This window comes from Rhipicephalus sanguineus, chromosome 4, assembly GCF_013339695.2.
Source record: "Rhipicephalus sanguineus isolate Rsan-2018 chromosome 4, BIME_Rsan_1.4, whole genome shotgun sequence".
Classification (NCBI taxonomy): Eukaryota; Metazoa; Arthropoda; class Arachnida; order Ixodida; family Ixodidae; genus Rhipicephalus; species Rhipicephalus sanguineus.
In genome coordinates, this window is record NC_051179.1 from 7,127,799 (window position 1) to 7,147,671 (window position 19,873).

Consider the following 19,873-nt stretch of genomic DNA (forward strand, 5'->3'; position numbering starts at 1 on the left):
AAATGCAGCGAGTTGTGGAACACCTGCAGTCTTTCCGGCTGGGCTCTAAGACTTCGGAAATTTTGGCTAGTGAAGTGCGGAGAGCAATGATGGACCTGCCGCAGAAAAATGTCATTTGCTTTTCTACGGATGGCCCTAATGCAGTGAAAAGCTTCAGAAAAAAAATGCAGGAAGCATACCCTGACATCATAGATGTAGGAGAGGCTGCTTGCATAAAGTGCACAACTCATTTGCCCGCGGCTTGAGTGTTGTTGGCTCGGATGTCGACGCTGCTGTGGTCGATGTTTATTACTTTTTTTAAGAATTCTTCGGCTCAGAATGAATTGTGGAAGGCAGAGCACCTGCTCCAAAAGCTAGTTTTGCTGCTCCAAAACGCAATTTTGCCTGCTACAAAAGCTGCTCCAAAGTGGCCTAAGCCAGTAGCATCACTGCTTTACTCATGACAGTGGCGCGCCACTGGAGGCGCCTGTCCCTTGCGAAATGGTTGTCTCACTCGCCGCAACTGGTGCTGCCGTGGTTGCAACTGGTGCTGCCGTGGATGCACGCCAGGTCCCGCGGTTAACCCTCACATGGTCAGCATGCCGGTGCCATGTGGTTCCATCCTGCATTCGTACGAGCAGAGAGGAGGAGCTTGCAGGCGAGACCACTTGTCCAGGAGACCAAAGTGGGCCAGAACGGAAATTCCTGGCGAATACTGGCACTCCAGGCTCCGGCAACGGCCCAGGATGGCACCCTTTGTCAGCAGCCAGCTTCTGCTTCAGCTGTTTGAGGAGTGCCGTGGACCGGAGGTCTGGATGCAGAATGTCCAACGGTGTCTTCACCATCCGTCCCAGCAGAAGCTCACAGGGGGCACAGCCGGTGACATCATGAGGTGTAGTCCGGTATTGGAAGAGTATGCGGGTGACCTGCGTACGGAAATCCCCAGCCTGGCTCTTCTTAAGTTTGTCCTTAATAGTCTGCACCACCCGCTCAGCTGTACCGTTTGAAGCAGGGTGGTACGGAGGAACCATCATTCGGCGGATTTCGTTCTTTGTCAGCCAGGCCAGATACTCTGCGCTGGCGAATGCGGGCCCATTATTGGAGACTGTGATGTCTGGCAGCCCCTGGGCGGCAAAGACCTGCCGCAGTGCTGCAATGGTCGCACTTGCTGACGGAGTGGTGACAGGTAGAACTTCCACCCACTTTGAAAATGCGTCGACCACCACCAGGAAGTAGTGGCCTTTGAAGGGGCCCCCAAAATCCACGTGAAGGCGGGACCAGGGCCTCTGTGGGAATGGCCATGGGGTGATCTCCACATGACGCAAGGCCCGTTGATGTTCCTGGCAGACTTGGCAGCTCTGCACCATGTGAGCGATGTCCTAGTCCAGCCCAGGCCACCAAACGTTGGACTGGGCCACCATCTTTGTCTTTTCCACGCCAGGATGCCCCGCGAGCAGCAACTGCACGACCCTGGACTGGAGGCTTTGTGGGATCACCACTCTGGAACCCCAAAGTAGGCAGCCCTGCACCAGGCTCAGCTCAGCGGCCTTGTGGCTGTAGGGCTGCTGCACCAACTGCTCCCCTCGGGATTCTGCCTTCACCACCTGGGACAGGACTGGGTCCCGACTGGTCGCCTGCACAGCAGACCTGGAGGGTACCTCTGGGTACGCATGCTCCAGCATGAGCGCTTCAGCTGGCTCTGGAACAGCAGCAGGCACCTCTGGCAGCGGCAACCGGCTCAGGGCATCAGCAGACCCCAGGTCTTTTCCCGGACGGTACACCAACTGGTAGCTGTAGGCCGCCAGCTTCAAGTCCCATCGTACCACTCAAGGTAATGCCTGCACGGGGACCGCCTTGTCTGGCCCCAGTAGCCCCAGCAGCGGTTTGTGGTCCGTGACTGCTTCGAACTTTTGGCCCCACAGGTACTGGTGAAAACGCTCGACGCCAAACATGAGGGCAAGGTCTTCCTTGTCCAGCTGGCTGTAACGCTGCTCTGCTGTGTGAAGACGACAAGAAGCAAACGACACCGGACGTTCCTGGCCATCCTTGTCTCTGTGCGCTAGGACGGCTCCTACACCGTATGGTGATGCATCTACAGTAAGGACGACAGGCTTGGCTGGATTGAAGTGCACCAGCACCGGAGCCTTGTTGATTAGCTGCTTACTGTGCTGAAAGGTCACGTCCTGCTCCTTCTTCCATGCCCAATGCTGACCATCTCGAAGCAGAATGTGCAGTGGCTGTAGATGCGCACACAGGTTGGGCAGGAACCTCCTGTAGAAATTGATGAGACCAAGGTAGCTTTGCAACTCTTTCTTGTTTCGGGGCTTCGGCGCCTTCAGAAGAGCCTCAACATTGCGGGAGGCCGGAGTCAGGCCGGCCTGGGAGATGACGTGTCCTGGGTATTCTACACTGGGAACCATGAACACGCACTTTCCCCGCTTGAGCTTGAGACCAGCATCCTGAAGTCGAGCCAGAACGTTGTGCAGATTCTGCATGTGGTCTCCGTTGTCAATACCAGTGATCAGGATGTCGTCCAAGCACACTGCCACGTGCCTCATGCCCCTGAAGAGCTTGTCCATCTCTCTCTGAAACATGGCTGGTGCTGAGGCCACGCCGAATGGTAAACGCGGATACTGGAAAAGCCCCATAGTTGTCGATATCGGGACATACTTCCGTGAGGCCTCCTGGAGCACCAGCTGCTGGTAAGCGTCTGAGGTCGAGCTTCGTGAACTTCTGTCCACCAGACAAAGCCGACCAGAGATCTTCAATCCGAGGCAGTAGGTACGTTTCGATGGTAGCGACGGGGTTGATCGTAACCTTGAAATCCCTGCAGATTCTGACACTACCGTATCACTTGGGGACTGGAACAATGGGAGCGGCCCACTCCGCAGTCCTGACTGGTACCAGGATGCCTTCTCGCTGTAACTGTTGCAGCTCCTGGGTGACCCCGTCCTTCAGTGCGAACGGCAGCGGACGAGGCTTGAAATACAGAGGCCGGACTCCCTCGGGTACATGGATGCCAGCAGTCGTACCGGCGAATGTGCCCACCCCTGGCTGGAACAGTGACTGGAAATCTGTTAGAAGGCTCGGGATGACTTGTACGACATGTAGGGGTGCTTCCTAGCCCTCTGGCAGCCGAGCACCCAGTGCGCAAATCCAATTTCTGCCGAGCAGCGTCGGTGACGACCCCTTGGTCAAATACAGAGGAAGGGTTGCTTCCCTGTTGCCAAAACGAACGCTGACCTGGGCTTGACCTTGGACCTGGGAAAGCTCTCCAGAGTAACTCCGCAGAATGACGCCTGAAGCCTCGACGGCCACTTCGGGGAAGGTCCTTTTGAAAAGTTTGCCAGCCATGACCGACACACTGGCCCCCGTGTCTAGTTCCATGGAAATGGGGCGCCCGCAAACTTCGACGGTCAGCACGTACTGCTTGCTGAGCGTCTTGGTATGCGGTGTAGCCGGCTTTAGGAGGTCGAGCAGGAGACTGAAGACTTGGGTTCTGCATCTTGCCAGGAAAATGTCCCGCTGTTTCTTCTCGGGCGTGTCGTTTGTGCGGAAAAACACGTGAACTTGCTCCTTGTAGATAGGCCAGGCGGACCCGTCTCCCTCGAACGGCTCGAGCCTTCCGTACAGCGGCATGGCGGCAGATGTAGGGGGTGTTGTTTCGCCGCTCTCGATGGCGTGGGTCGACTCGTTGACTGTACTTGTCGCCAGTGTCACAATCTGACCCGCGCTTTAGCAAGAACGGGACGACCCAAACGTGTGGCGGGGTGAACAGCTACTGACTGCTGAGCCACGCTCGTCAGTGTTTATTGTTCACACGCGACCAAGGTTGCCCGCCGAACCTGGCGAGGTAACGAAACTAAGCTAGGCAGGGCGCCACACGCTCATTACAATTAAAAGCGTGCGGTACACTTGACGCTATGCCACCCGCATGACCGAGCAGATAGCTGAAGGCGCTTTATTGTGATGGGGGTGCTTATAGGCGTACGCAGGGTTCGTTCCCCTCCAGGGAGGGCGAAGGTTCATCGCAGCGCTCCCAATCACGATTAACCCCTTAACTGCTTTGGACGAGCAGAGCTCGTCCTGCCCAAACTGTCCCCAAAGTGCTTTGGACGAGCAGAGCTCGTCCTAGCGGAATAGGTACTCCCCTCTAGCGTTCAGGACAAGAGGCGCTCTTCTACAGCTTAGATTGCGTGTAATTCACCAGATGGCTGCTTTTACTTGACAATTCATTTTTCTCCGGCGGAAAAAGCGCGGTTTTTGTACGAAAAGATGGCTTGCGGTGGCGGCCACCCATGATTAGCTGGCTTGTCAACGCGAAAAAGAAGCTTTTCATTTTCGTCATCTTCTTTGAGTGATGATGATTGGGATACAGATGCTTATCTTGTGTCCGGAAGTGAAGACAGCGATGACGGTGAATTGAGCATCTGCTCTGGTGATGATGAAAACAGCTCGGAAGCGAACATAGCGAGTGCTCGCCAGTGGATCCTGCTTGATGCAGGCAATCCTCCTGTGAAGCCTCCTTGCTTTCCATTCTTGGCCATTCGAGGCAAGGCTTTCAACTTGTCATCGCCAGATGACCTTATGGAGTATATTCAGCAGTTTCTTCAAAAGTGCTTCATTTGCTCTCGGAAGCGAGGAGAAAACTGGAAAAAGTTGAGAAAGGAAACTCGCTTTTGGTGCAGGAGCTGCAACAGGACCCCTTGCGTTATTCCGTGTTTTGATTTGACTAAGTATGTGGTACAAATATTTTTTCAACATCGACTGGCTACTTTTTAGTACAATCAGATTCGAAATCAGCAATAAAAAGAATAGGCACTTTTGGTTGGGAAATTTTCAAAAAAATAAAGCACTTAAGGGGTTAAGTCAAAGTATGGGCGGTATGCGGAAGACTTTGCACTCTCCCCTCCCCCCCCCTCCACGAAGGGGAACACTGACCTACAGGAAGCTCTGGGGAAGCTTGAAAAGCTAAATAAGCAGCCTGAACAAAAAGTTAAAGCACTAATCTGCTAAATGGTATTGCTTATCTAAAGCAAAGACCTACTGCTATGTGACAATTCTTGGTTTTTTATTATTTGAGAAGTGTTATGTTTTTTCTTTTCTTATATTTTCATATGTAAAGTGAGCCTAGTTTGAAAAACTTTTTTATCTATTTCATATGTTGTTACCCGGGTTATATAAATTGCGTGGTTTGTAAAAAGGTAGTGTAGTTCATACCTGGCGATAATCTGTTAAAGAAAGCTTTCGCCAAAGGCTCTTTGAATGTTGTGTGTATTCTAAGCCGATTAAAATATGTGCTTGTTCCTCCAAGTTCCTACAAATTTGTTTTTTCAAGCTCCAAAAATGACATAATAAATGCCGCTAACTGCTCCCAAATCAATTTCAGCCGTCTAACCCCTGATCGGCTTTAAAGAAAGCGCCGGTGATGCAATTTAGGCACGCTCTGATTCGTGCTTGGTATCGCTACTAGCTCTGATGAATCTTCTAAAATAACGAAAGCCTCGCAAATTACCGTTTCTGCGACCAAGTGGATGATGAAACGCATCACAGGCGAGGTTTGCAAATGAGTGTGGCGTGTGAAGCAGGGAGTTGAATTTATATCTGACCAACTCGCGTTATTGAATAAACTGCTCAGATATTTGATCCCGGAAATGTTTGCAATAAGTGCACCAATTTTCATCAAAACCTACGAAGGAATAAGAAAGTTGGTACTGAATGCCACGTCCCCCACCTTAATTTTATTCAGAAGGTCACTGGAAAGAATGACCTCCGGTACACGTCCATTGTTTGTGATGGAGACAGTGATACTCTCCTGACTCTTTCTGAAGAAAAAACATACGGATCTATTCCACTGGCTAAAGAAGACTGTATAAATCATGTCAAAAAGAGGATGGGTACAGCTCTGCGAACACCTGTATCAAGAAGCAAGAAGGATCAAAGACTTGGAGGTTGGGGCAGCCTGACTCAAGACCTGATTAAAAGACTGACTAGCTATTATGGCATGGCTTTCCATGACATCACTGACGTTCATGACATGCAAAAGGCCATAATGGCAACATTCTATCACATCACCTCGAGAGATGAAGAGCTGCACCATGAATTCTGCCCACTTGAGTCCCTGAGCTGGTGCAAGTACCGTGCTGCAGAAGCTGATGGCAAGGCTCCACCACTACACATTTATAAATTGGCAGCACTGCATTTCTGCCAGCCTACCAAAACCTGACCACCCTCAGCTGCTCAGCTGTTGCCAAAAAAAAAAAAAAACTCAATGCGGCCGAGAGTCTTCATTCGGTAGTTTGGTCAATTCTACCAGAAGAGCTAAACGCTTCACAGATTGCCGCTGAAACAGCTGTCAGTGAGGCAGTCTGCAAGTATAATACTGGCACTCTCCATGCTTATTGAGAGTTTTGTGCATCACTTGTCCCAAAGCTTGGAAAGCACTCCATTCGAAGAACTGCAGAGAAAGATACCATACGGGAAAAAAAGGCATCAAAAGTGCACCAAACCAAGCACCAAATGCTCAAGAGACCTCGCATCACTAAAGACACCAAGAACTATGATCCTGGTGCATTCTAGACCATTGGACGCAAGGTGAAACTTCGAGAGCCGTTTTCTCAAAAGTGCCTTTTCGCCTGCCTGCTGAGTTTGCGCAGCCATTTTCTTCGTAACCATTTGCCCTATTTTGGCTCCATTTCTTTTGTCATGTTTCTTAGACTACAATGCATGTCACGACATTCTTTCTTTCTCATTTTGACTCTTTGTAATTTTACGATGTGACTAATCGTTCACCACAAGAGTGTGCCTGATTTGAAGGTAGCAAGAAGAATTGCAATGCAAGAATATTGTGTGGCAAAAAAAATAAAGCAAGAATGTCACGACACTCAGCGTGCATTTAGCTATGCAACAAATATTCGTCTAGCCTTCTAGTGCATTTTTAAAGGGACCGACAACTGATTTTTCTCGACACAGTTATTTACGGCGCGACAGGAAGCTGACCCTTTGTAGCGTTTGTAGCTGCAGTGGTTTATCCAAATAGCACGTAGTTATTTTATAAGCAGTATTTTTCGATCTGAAAGGCTCAAAACACGCATGGAGGCTTGCTCCAGCAACGCTGAGAATTGATAGCGATGCCGCTAGCCCTTGTGAAAGCTGTCGTTGTTCTGCTTTCGCAGGAGTTACTGTAACTATACTTAACCACCTTTGTTTTGAGCTTTCCAACCATTTTTGAAAATAGCAAGCTGTTACAATGAGATGATGTGGCTTTCTATACCTTCCCGGTATTTGCACAGCGTTGTGTGCGCCTGCGCCCAAGGTTGCCCGCGCCTGTGTCATGGATGGCTTGTCCCGGCGTCGTTACTCTCTCGATACACGAGCCAAGCCAAGTAATCGAAAACGTAACTGTGCATATGCACGGCCGCACCGAGTAGCAGCGCGCGTCATTTCCGAGACGAAGTGGAGGTAGCAAAACTATGTCGCTCCAAAATCTTAGCGACCTGGAAACTGCTTGCACGGTTGCATGAGCACGCTGAAAAGTTGCTCGAAATGCGCTGACGAGCATGGAATCATTACGTCATGCGTAGGCAGCGCCACTTTAATGCATACTACTAATGCAGGCCTATATGTACATTATTATGGAGTAATACCTATTAATATAAAGAAACGAACAATATTTCAATACTAACAAAAAAAATCGTCGACCGCGTACAGCAATCAGCGGTCACGTGGCCGTCTTCATCGGATCATTGATGTTTTTGCCGCCAGAGGCGCCACAGGTCATTTTTCGCGACTTTCAATTAAGAAATAAAAATATCAATCCATCTCTCACAAAAAAAACAGGGTTGGTTTGAGTCAGTGCGACGGACAATCATTACATTGGTGGAGTCAACTCATTTCATATTGTGGGCAGTTGTCGGTCCCTTTAAACTCTCCATGCATTGCGCAAAGTGCTAAGGAATGCTAGAAGTAAAAATTTAATTGAATAAAATGTTGTGAAGGTATCACTCTAAAGCTTTTTTGTAAGCATCAGGGTGACATGCTGAATAGTTGTGCCAGTTATAAGAAAGTTGGTTTCCCAAAGCCACGTCCCCCCTTAAAGGGACCGACAACTGCCCAGAACATGAAATGAGATGACTGCACTGATGGAAAGATTGTCCGTCGCATTGACTCCAACCAACCCTGTTTATCTCGTGAGAGGCGGATTTATATTTTTATTTCTTCATTGAAAGTCGCGAAAAATGACCTTTGGCGTCTCTGGCGGCAAAATCATACACGGTCCGATGGAGCCGGTCACGTGACCATTGATTGGTGTATGCGTTCGATTACTTTTCTGTTAGTACTGAAATATTGTTCATTTCTTTATATTAAAAGATATTACTCTATAAAAATGTACATATAGGCCTGCGTTAGTTGTATGCAGCAAAGTGGCGCTGCCTTCACTTGGCGTAATGATCCCATGCCGCGAAAAGCCATCCATGACATAGGCGCAGGCAACCTTGGTCGCAGGCGTGCACAACGCTGTACAAATACCGAGAAGGTGTATAAAGCCACATCATCTCATTGTAACAGCTTGCTATTTTCAAAAATGGCTGGAAAGCTCAAAATAAAGGTGGTTAACACTTTCGGGACCGCCCCATAGAGCCATCGGTCGTATATGACCGATAGCTATCAACGCGCTTTCAAACTGATTTTTTTGCGCGCTCTGACATGTAGCGCCATCTGCGCGGTATTTTGAACACTACTCTTTCATTCTCAGAGTAGTTTGTTCTCTTTCCGAGAGGCGGCGGCGGACAATTGCAGTTTATCTCGGGTGCGGTCGCGTCAGCTGAGCGAGAGAATGGCGTCGAGTTCGCGACTCGGCGCGCTTGAAAAACGACGCGGATCTCGCGATTCCACTGCTTCAACGGCTGATTTCGTTGACGAAACGAACAGCGAAGAGTCGGAAGACGACTTCGGAAGTTCCGATTTCAGTTCGGACAGCGAGTCAGGGAACGATCAGCCTGGAAGTTCAACAAGTGGACAAAGGTTAGTTTCGCTTTGCTTTCAGCTTGCTCTTGAGCAAGCTTGCGCGGTCGCTGCATGTTCTTATTATGTTACCTTCATTTGGCAGGGTTCCAACAACGTATGGCAATGACGTCCGGCCACCAGCGCAGAAGCGGATCATCTTTGCTCCGCGACGGGCACCTGGCGTATACATCACCGACTATGTGGGCGTGGCACTCAGGAGCGGACCAAAAAAATTTTTGACGGCCCTTGACTTCTTCGCTCTTTTTTTCACTACGCAAGTGATCACCACGCTTTGCGAAAACTCAAACAAATACGGCTGGATGAAAATTCTCGAAAAACCGACGCACGCTCGTACCGATGGTTCGTGGGAAGAGGTGACCCCAGATGAAATGATGAAGTTCATTGGCCTTATAATTTACATGGGCCTCGTCAAGGTGCCGCGGCTGAAACTTTACTGGAACGTGGGAGAACTCTACAGTGGCCTGCTTCCACGACGAATAATGCCTAGACGCCGTTTCATAGCGTTGCTCGCTATGCTCCATGTTGCTGACTTGGACGATGTGAGCCAGCTATCGAGAGGGAAGCTCCGGTTCGTGTGGTGGCTCATGGAGCATGTGAATCAGGTGTCGGCGAAACTTTTTCAGCCACATCGTGATCTCTCCGTGGACGAACGGATGGTGAAATCCAAAGGGCGATCGGGCATCAGGCAGTATATGAAAGATAAGGTAACAAAATGGGGCTACAAGCTCTGGGTCCTAGCTGATCCCGGCACCGGATACACGGTACGTTTCAGTGTATATACCGGCAAGCGGGATCAGCTAGGGCCTCATGGATTGGCATTCGATGTAGTTTGCCAGCTGTGTGCCGACTATCTTGATCAGGGATACCGAATATTCATGGACAACTTCTACACATCGACGCGTTTGTTCAGTCACCTGATTGATCGAAAAACATTGGCTTGCGGTACAACGAGGAAAGACCGGCGAGGATTTCCTGCCGAACTAAAAGACACACGTTGGGAAACAAAAGCGCGACGTGGGGACGTAAGATGGCTCCGTGATAGTGGTATATTATACCTTCAATGGAAAGACCGTTGTGTTGTCAACATGATGAGCACTATTCACACAGCAAACATGACAGTCACAGCAAAAAGAAGGGAAAAAAGGGGAAACACTTGGGCTCAGATTTCTGTACCGAAGCCATTGCTGATACATGAATACAATTCTGGAATGCTAGGAGTAGATAAATCGGACCAGATGATTGGCTATTACAACGTACTCATGAGAAGTGTACGGTGGTGGAAGACACTCTTCTTCCACTGCATCGATATTGCCTGTGTGAATAGTTTTATTTTATTTCATGCACACCGCGCATCACACCCAGAGATCCCCGAACTTGAAAGAAAATCTGAATATGACCACCTTGCCTTCAGAGAAGAACTCGTTCGTCAGATTTTCAACCTCGATGGTGCCAAGCCAGCTCGCACTCCTCCACCACCTTCCACTAAACGAACGCTCCACAAGCCAGAAAAGGCAAAAAGGCGCAGAAGCTGCAAGCTGTGCTATGACCGCAACAAAGTCGAACTAAAAACTAATTGTTTCTGCAGAACTTGTGATGTGCACTTGTGTTTCACTACTACTCAAAATTGTTTCCTGCAGTGGCATGAGAGCCATCAGCTGTGATGGGCACACGAGTGCTCCGATGTTTGAAGCGAGCTAAAAAAAGGCAGTTATAGATAGGCAGACCAAACTTTTACATTTAAGAAAGAAGACATTTTGCCACATTTTGTATATATAGAAATTTTTTTAGTTCACAGTTTTACTTGTATATGCATGCCTTTTGAAACTTTTTGATGTTGGTTTTTGGTGAAACTTTCCATTTTACATTTTTTCTTGATTATGTATGTAATTTTTATGCCTAATATTTAGATTTCTTCTGAAAGACCATTGAATTACCGTCATTTTGATGTATAACACATAAAGCTATCTTGTTTATCTGATTTATTAAAAAAGTTTTTCATAACACTCTTTGAGACTGTGCGTTTTTCCCTGGTCCCGAAAGTGTTAAGCATAGCTACAGTAACTCCTACGAAAGCAGAACAACGACAGCTTTCACAAGGGCTAGCGGCATTGCTATCAATTCTCAGCGTTGCTGGAGCAAGCTTTCATGCGTGTTTGGAGCCTTTCAGATCGAAAAATACTGCTTGTAAAATAACTACGTGCTTTTAGGATAAACCACTGCAGCTACAAACGCTACGAAGGGTAAACTTCCTGTCGCGCCGTAAAAAGCTTGGTCGAGAAAAATCAGTTGTTGGTCCCTTTAAGCAAAATGAGTCTACCTGTGAGGATTTCTTGTCCTACCAGTAGATTGACCACATCTCTGTTGGGGGACGCTAGCGGTCATTCTTTCACAATTTTCAACATCAAATTAAAGATATAATTACTTTTTCTGCGGCAAAAGCATGCTGTTGCCACCACTGTGACGAACGATCTCATTTTCACCACAATCAGAAAAAATTTTCCAAGTGGTAGACAGTCCCTTTAAATAGGGGATATTAAAAATTTACAGCGCCGTCTGTTGACAATCCCACAGGCTCAATCCGCCATGTTTGGTTGGGCGCGAAAACGAAGCCAGTCGCATATTGCAGCCTTTCAGGTGCTAGCTACTAAATTTTTATCTTCATTTTATTTTCGTTTTTATCTTCGCTGTTCAGGCAACGAGGGAGCCCCTGACAATGCAGGAAACAAGGTAACGCTGTTCTTAATCAGTTACCTGAACGAAAAGAATGTACTGACGCGAGCTTGTTTCGTCAACAAGATTGGCAGTGTGATTTGGTCCGGAAATCACTGGCGTGCTAAAGCGCTCTTCAACCTCAGTTTTTATTTCTTTGTGCAATTTATAGTTGCTCGCCTGCAACATAAGCTAGACGTGCAGAACAATATACAGTAAAAGCTAGTTAATTCGGATTTCTAGGGACCGGAAAAAATGTCCGAATTAACCGAATGTCCGAATTATCGAATGGTCGAAATAAACACAATAAATGAAAGAGTTTTTTCAACATACCTTTACTTTACAACGTAATCGCGGATGCGTCTCTGTTTTCGAGCAGAAATTTGCGCGGACACAATTTTTCTGAGCCCTTCAAGGTGCTCAGCAGCTTGCATGCTGTCTGCAGTGCCAAAACAAAATTCTTCGAGGACGACGAGAGCCTCCGCGACTTCCTTCACAGTGCGAGGGGGCCGGTGTGGCTCATAGTGTGGCTGCTCCTCTTCAGGCTCTTCGTTCTCGGATTCGTCGCCATGCATCACTTCCTTGACGATTTGCTTATCAGTCAGAGAGCTGGCAGTGGCAAAGCCATCAATGCCGATATAATCGTCGAGTGTCACTGCTTTAGGCATAACACTTCCGAAATCCTGCCCATTGTCGGCACCGTCGTTCGGCGACACTTCGGCCACTTCGGCATCGCTGGAGTCGGGTACAACAAAGCCACTGTGCCTGAAACAGTTGGCAATGGCGTGCACAGGCGTGCATTGCCACACATACGCGACGAATGCTAACTGCGCTCAGGAGACTCACGTCGTATTGTTTGCCGACGTCATGGCACACGAGGAACTTCTTGTCGGGAGAGCCCATTTTTCAGGGCACGCAAAATTTCTACTTTGGTGGTGAAGTCCTTGGCCTCGTACTTGGGCCGCTTTGCCGGCGTTGCCATCGGCGGAGAGTGTGTTCACACGAGAAGTCAGTCAAAAAGGACCAGCAACGATCAAGCTAAAGGAGCCGTACTGAATCGTTCCTCGATAAAACGGCGTTCAACGATGCAGCACACCAACGGGAACAAAGCAACAAAAATGACACCGTGCCTTACCCACACTCCCACCCGCTATCACACGCAAAGAAAAGGCGTTCGACCAGTCTCAAGTCAAGCCAAGCCGATAATTGATGCCCATGGCGATGCTGCGCTTGAGCTTCACTTTTGTTCCGAATGGTTCTTTTTTCGTCTTCGAGCCTCGCCAGCGGCCCGAAAGTCGCCGAATTATCCGATTTGCAGTCAAATCTGTCCGAAATAACGAGCGCCCAGTCTCATAAAGTGATGCGTATATTTACAGGGACCAGATGACGTGTCCGAATTAACCGATTTTCCGAATTAACGAGAGTCGAATTAACGAGCTTTTACTGTATTATGATATGCATTTTAAAAAAGACTGCCGACGTTGCACACACGCAAGAGAGCATGATTGATTAACGTTAGCTTGTTGGCGTTGCAGATTGACAAAAGCAATGATTTACGTATAGAAACGTGTAGGCAGTGGCACATACGCTTCTGCTTGCGTCCACGGTAAATCAATGCCGCCTGACAAGACTCGATCGGCTCAAAGATTCCAACAGGCATCTCTTTGCAAGCTTCGCAAGGCAGTGCGCGCCGAAGTACATACCGTAAAAACTGGAATATACAGTAAAACCTCATTAATTCGAACTTGGTTATTTAGAAATTCCGCTTTATTCGAAAGATTTCCGTGGTCCCGTATTTTGCAATGTAAACTTGAGTGGATAATTGGACTAATTGGAGTGGATAATTAACCAGCCCGGTTAATTCGGAAACTTTGAGGTGCCATGTGCCAATTCCCGATCCAGATTTCGCCGCAAATCCGCAGAAACGATGGCCCTTAGGAGCCACAAGGCGATGCAATGTAGCGATACTAATGACTGACAGGTGAAGCACACCAACCTCGCTGCTGCCAGCGCAAGAAAAAAAAAAAAAAAGCAGTATCGCAGTCAGCTGAAATGTGCGCCTGCGGAAAAGAAGACGTGCTTCATTGCAACACAGTGGTGACACGCGGGCAACATGACGCATGCTTCTCGTAGCGTCTCGTCAGGGCGTCATGATTTACCCATTCTTTCTGGGAAAATAAAGAATTAATAAAGGATGGTCCGACTGAATTCGTGGTGTATGGGAACCTCCAAATGGCGGCTGCTCTGGCAATTTGCGCGCTTGCACTGCTGGCGGAGTACTTGCCTGCAGCGCCTACTTCGAAAACTCGGTTCGAAAACTTCAATGATCATGTTTATCACCCAGAACACATTGCGAATTCCGTCACACTGGCCATTATTAATTCTTTACTTTACAAGAAAGAATGGGTGAATGGTCGCATCATGACGCGCTGACACTGTAAGCAGCAGGTGACATGGTTCCCGCGTGTCACCGCTGTGTTGCAGTGAAGCACGTCTTCTTTCCTGCAAGCGCACATTTCAGTGGACCGCGAGACCGTTTTCTTTTTTTTTTACGTAAGCAGCGGCGAGGCCCGCCGTTTCCCTGGTTTGGCGGCAAAATTGGGACCCCGGGTATTGCGGGAAAACATAGCCCTTGGAGCTGCAAACTAGCAGGCACAGCAAACGACCACCTCTGATTACCTTCAGTAATGCAAAGTTCCTTGCATCCCTCTTTTTGTATGTTTGGTTAATTTGAAAACCCGTTAAATTAGAAGATTTTGCACAGTTCCAGTGACATTGAATTAACGAGGTTTTGCTGTAGGTCGAACCCCCACATCTAACTACCGAAAATCGAAAAGAAAAAGTACATGGAATAGCCAAAGTATCAGAAGACTCGCGCCTTTACCATGTAACAAACGCAATTTCAAATGGTGCACAGTGAAAATGCCATTTATTTACATGAAAGTTCCACATGGCAGAAAGCCAAAAGATGGGCTCAAGCATTATCTTCGTAAAATGTCACAACCATCTTGACAGCAATCACGACGTGAGCGCGGCTCCCGGGTAAACTGTGCAACCCTCGTTTCCACATCTCGATACGCTGTGGTCTGGCACTGAAACAAAGTTCTCTTCTGACTGCTGCGTGTTGTGATGTGATCCTTCAGTGTCCGCCATTAGCGAATGCTTCTGTGATGCACTCAATCTGCCCGCTGATGATAGCCATACGTGCTGCTGTAACCAGAGCTGTCGGCATCGCAGGAAGCAACAAAGAAACAGTATCCAGGGAGATTGGAAGAGCGAGAACACCCGTGCAAAGTTAAACTTTCAGTTATTGTTTGTGACTCACGGTTCCTTCTCAAGTTCACGTGCGCTAGCATCCCAACACACCTTTCACACACTTCAGACCAGATTTCTTCGTGCCTTCGCGAACTCGATCACTGTTTTCTTGAACGCTACGGTGAACTGTCGTCAGCGGCCGGTCGAGAACAAGAAAAAAAGCACCTCGGAGCCCAAATAGATTCATAAGACAACAACAAAACCACAAAAATGAGATCGCCCACGGCACAAGGCTGGTGGTAAACAAAGTGATGCTGATGATTGCGATGGTGATGGAGGCGGTTGACTTCAGTTGCCCATAGTGGCCAGACTTGCAAAGTTTTTCTGCCATTGACCGGTATATAAGACGGGGGTCGACTTTTTAGGGCTGTTTTTTGAAAAAAAATTTGACCTACATTCCGGTTTTTACGGTAGTCCACACGCCGAGTCTGCACTTATCCCTTCCGTTTTATTTTTCTTTTGCTCAGCGTGCACTGCGAACACGGAGCGAAGAGTTACGGAGCCGTACAGTAGATGGAGCTGTTTGTTTGGTAGATCACCACACTCATCTTATCGCTGATCGTGGGGTCGCAAGCCCTGGCATGCTGTTCACAATAGCGCATGGTTATGCACGTCTCTGTTGCATGCGAAAGCAAAGAACAGTGATGCAACAGCTGCGCCAATTGCGCCAATGTGATACAATTTCGTATTTTTGCGCCAAGCTGAGCCAAAACCGTGAAATTTGTTGAAATTAGCCACGCTGCGCCAAAATGCCCTACCAGCTTTAAATTTTAGCAAATTTTAGCGAGAAATGGAGGCCGCGTTGGTCATCTCCAGTGTAGGCATCATCATCATCCAATACAAACAGCAGACCCTAGCTCTAACCCCCCAGCAAAAGAAAGGAAAAAGTCAGTTTCACCGCAAGGACGGAGCAATATGTGTGATACCAACAAATTGTAATGTTATACGATGTGAGGCTGGCAGCAAACTCTTTTGTATTCGATCTCGCGTAACTCTGCAAAACGTTGGTGTAAGAGAATACGGCCGCTCTAGGAAAAGATGCTCTTTGTGGACAGTGTCTTCGCATTAAGAGCGCAGCATGTAGCAGGATATACGAGCCGCCCGCTGATGGCTGCCGAGATAGCGCGTGCGCCAGCGATAGGGACCGTGCCCATAGAATCAAAGTTCAAAGTTTCTGCTCGAGCGCTAGCCCCACCCCCCCCCCTGCATCTTTTCATGCTCGTTCAAGACTGGCGGGGCGTTTCCTGTCTGCTTTGACGGCAGGCCTCCCGAGTGGAGTGGTGTTATCACATGCGCCCTTCAAGTGAGGGAGATGGGCTGGCTCGTTTAATCTGCTTTCATCACCGGCACTCGCGCGCTTTTACTTGCGGTAGAACATACTATGGGCGGGGGGATGTTATGAATTTGGACTTTATATGGGACATGGTGGCAAAAACCCATTGAGAGTGTCCATATAATTGCTATTGTAATAAAAAAGGACAGTGCTTCTCATATTTCTTGATGCTTGTTTTAGTGCGTGCAGAACAGTTTTTAAGTTACTTTTGCCGCAGTACACTGGTTTTCTCTTCCTGCGGAAAAGCGTATTGAGATTTAGAAGGGGCTCTTAGTACTAGCTGTCAGGGACGCAGCACATTTTGTTCCTTCATTACTCATTCGTGCACGCGCTGTGTAATTACGAGTCCTAGTATGATCGCTGACGTCTAAAAAATTATTGGCAATCATTTGGAGCTGCTGTGTATGGCGTTTCTGCGGCCTTGAGAAACAAATAGACAAAAACGTACGCCAGTTTTATTTTTTCGCCACCCCCACTTGCTCCTGCTTTACGAATCTCCCAAATTTCCAGGTTGCCAGGTTCGCAGGTCCACATGAGCACTTCCAGTGCCTGTCGAATTATTTGACAGCTCCTGCAAATGCTAATGTGGACTTATTCATTGTTCGCACTGACTTAATCATTGTTCGCATTGTGGGGTGGCCCGAACACACTGCTTTTATTGAAATAGCAGTGTTCACGTGCATTGTGCACGAATTAGCTGATGTTGAATGGTTCTTTACATATTTTTGTTTTATTTTCTAAAAGTAAGTCTTCTTTGTTATAGTGCTCCAAACTTGGGATTTTGTGCTAAAAAATTCAGGGTTTTTTTCGTAACCTGCTCCAAATTTCGATTTTTGTGCTCCAAAAGCAACATTTAGCTGCTCCAAATATTGCTCCAAATCCCATTTCGGCTGTTGTACCCCTGGAGGCGTTATCACCCCCTCCCCCCTCTTCCGTTTTCGATTGACTTCATGCTCAAGAAAAATTGATGGGTTCCGTGGCACTCTGGAAAAGCCGTTTGGGGGTTCCCCAAGGGCAGAAAGTTTGAGAACCCCTGCTCTAGCAGTTTTGAACGAGGAAGTGGTAGCGAGCTGATGCGATGCGCGTTTGTGTCATCCCCCAATAAAAGCATACAGCACACTTACAATGGCGCTACTCTTGCAGTACCACACGCGCGCGTTTGAGGAGATGGTCAGTGCGGCGAGGTTTCTTGGCACCCGCGTCGCACCCTTGAAGGTGGTCCCGCACGAGGTGGCAGCAAATGGCAGTGCAGCGCGCTGTTGTTGTCATCTGTTCAAAGTGTGCAGTATACTTGACGCTATGCCAACAGCGCGGCCGAGCATATTGCTGAAGGTGCTTATTGTGATGTTCTCCTGACAGAGTAACACTAATTTACAGGAAGCTCTTGGGAAGCTTGAAAAGCTAAATAAGCAGACGAAACAATAATTTGCTAAATCATATCACTGATCCTAAGCAAAGGCGTACTGCTATGTAACTACAGTTCTTGTGCAATCAGTTTTTTTTTAAATTTACGGTAAGTGTGATGCTTTTTCGTTTTTTTTCTCTATTCTTTTTTTCAAATGTTTGAGGTTAACCTACTTCTCAGAACCTTTTTTTCAATTATTACATATGTTTGTTACATGGGCTGATAAGTCGCGTGGTATGTGTGTAGGTAGTGTAGTTCATACCTGGCGATAATGTCACCCCAAGTTGCTACAATTTTTTTTTTTCAAGCTCCTAGGACGACACATTAAATGCTGCTAACTGCTCCAAATCAAGGATCTTCTGCTTCAAAATCGAAATTTTGCTGCTCCAAAAACTGCTCCCAATTCAGTTTCAGCCGTCTCACTCCTGCAAGCGTTCTCACCTCTAGATCTACGGGCACGTTGTCGTCGGTGTAGGCCTTCCATCACCTCGGGTCTTCTCGCAGCTGCCGTTGCCTTTCCTGTTTCCTAGTATTCTATCGTTGCACGTGCTTGGGGTCTTTGGCTCACCGCCGTCGCTTTGCAGCCATTTGTTGGGCTAACTGTTGCCTTCTTCACTTTTAGTGGACCAGATTTACCAAGTTTATGGGCCACATACCCGTTTAGGATGATGATATTTTTTTGGTTCGCCGGACAAAGAATGATTTGCTAAACTGCTTCAAAAATTATTGGCAATCAGTTGGAGCTGCTGTGTATGGCATTTCTGTGGCCTTGAGAAGCAAATAGACAAAAACGTATGCCAGTTTTATTTTTTCGCCACCCCCACTTGCTGCTGCTTTACGAAACTCCTGAATTTCGAGGTTGCCAGGTTCGCAGGTCCACATTAGCATTTGCAGCGCCTGTCGAATTATTTGACAGGCCCTGAATATGCTAATGTGGATTTAGTCATTGTTCGCACTGTGGGGTGGCTCAACACACTGCTTTTATTGAAATAGCAGCGTTCACATGCACTGTGCAAGAGTTAGCTGATGTTGAATGGTTTGTATGTATTTTTGTTTTCTTTTCTAAAGGTAAGCCTTTTTTGTTATACTGCTCCAAATCTGTGATTTCCTGCTAAAAAAATTCAGGTTTTTCTCGTAACCTGCTCCAAATATGAATTTTTGTGCTCCAAAAGCAACATTTTGCTGCTCCAAAAATTCCTCCAAATCCTATTTCGGCTGCACCCCTGAAAGAGTGCAATATTTTAAAAAGCTATATCAATGTATGCACACTTATAGTGTTTAAGAAAACCAGAACGACTGTACTAAATCCGCACGATAGATTACGACCACAAAACATTATAAACAACCAATGTGCAGTATAAGAGCATTACTAGGACCGCTCTCTTTGTGTACAGTTGAAACATGCGATCAGTATTTTTTAAGAGGTGTGCGAATATTCGAAAGTTTCGATTATCAGTCTAATATTACATTTGCACTATTCGTATTCGATTCGAAAATCGTGTATTCGAGAAGTTTCGAATATTCGAAGTGACTCAAATATTCGATGTTTTCAAGTATTCGGTCGTATATATTGCTGAAAAGAACTTCCAATTTTGCGCCTTTACGGCAAGTGCATGAGCGGTCTACCAGTGATTACGACTTCGGCGCGAGTGCGATGATGCCTACACAGATAATCATCGGAAATGCACGGGGGGCGCGATGACGGCCACCAACGAACGCAGCGCGGCAATTCTCCACGACAACCTTATCAGCGATAAGCATCCTAACGAAACTAAACCATGAACTGCCTGCTCAGCAGTTCGTGGTGCTTAGCGCTGTTGCTGCTAGCGTAAGTGTACTACACGCAGTTAAAGGGGTATTCAGACGGGGGAGAAATGCTCGGGGGATAAAGGCGGAGCCTAGTGACGTCAGCTCGCGAGGAGAAGTCTCCACAAATGTCCCCCACTCACATGGACGAGGCGAACGGAGGGGGAGACCAATGTTACTAGACTACTCTGGTGGCTTGTACCACCCGTTTGACGAGCTGCCGACGGCGATGCAGCTGCAGACTGGACACCCACTGCCGCTCTCTGCAGGAGCAAGTGCAGCAATGTGGCCAAACAAGA

At 47.6% G+C, this 19,873-nt stretch overlaps 1 protein-coding gene across 1 annotated transcript in view; it reads left to right on the forward strand.

Annotated features, from left to right (window-relative positions):
- LOC119389333 (pre-mRNA-processing-splicing factor 8) overlaps positions 1–19,873 on the forward strand; it is a 619,528-nt gene that overhangs the window by 129,746 nt on the left and 469,909 nt on the right. The gene's annotated exons all lie outside the window — the stretch shown is intronic.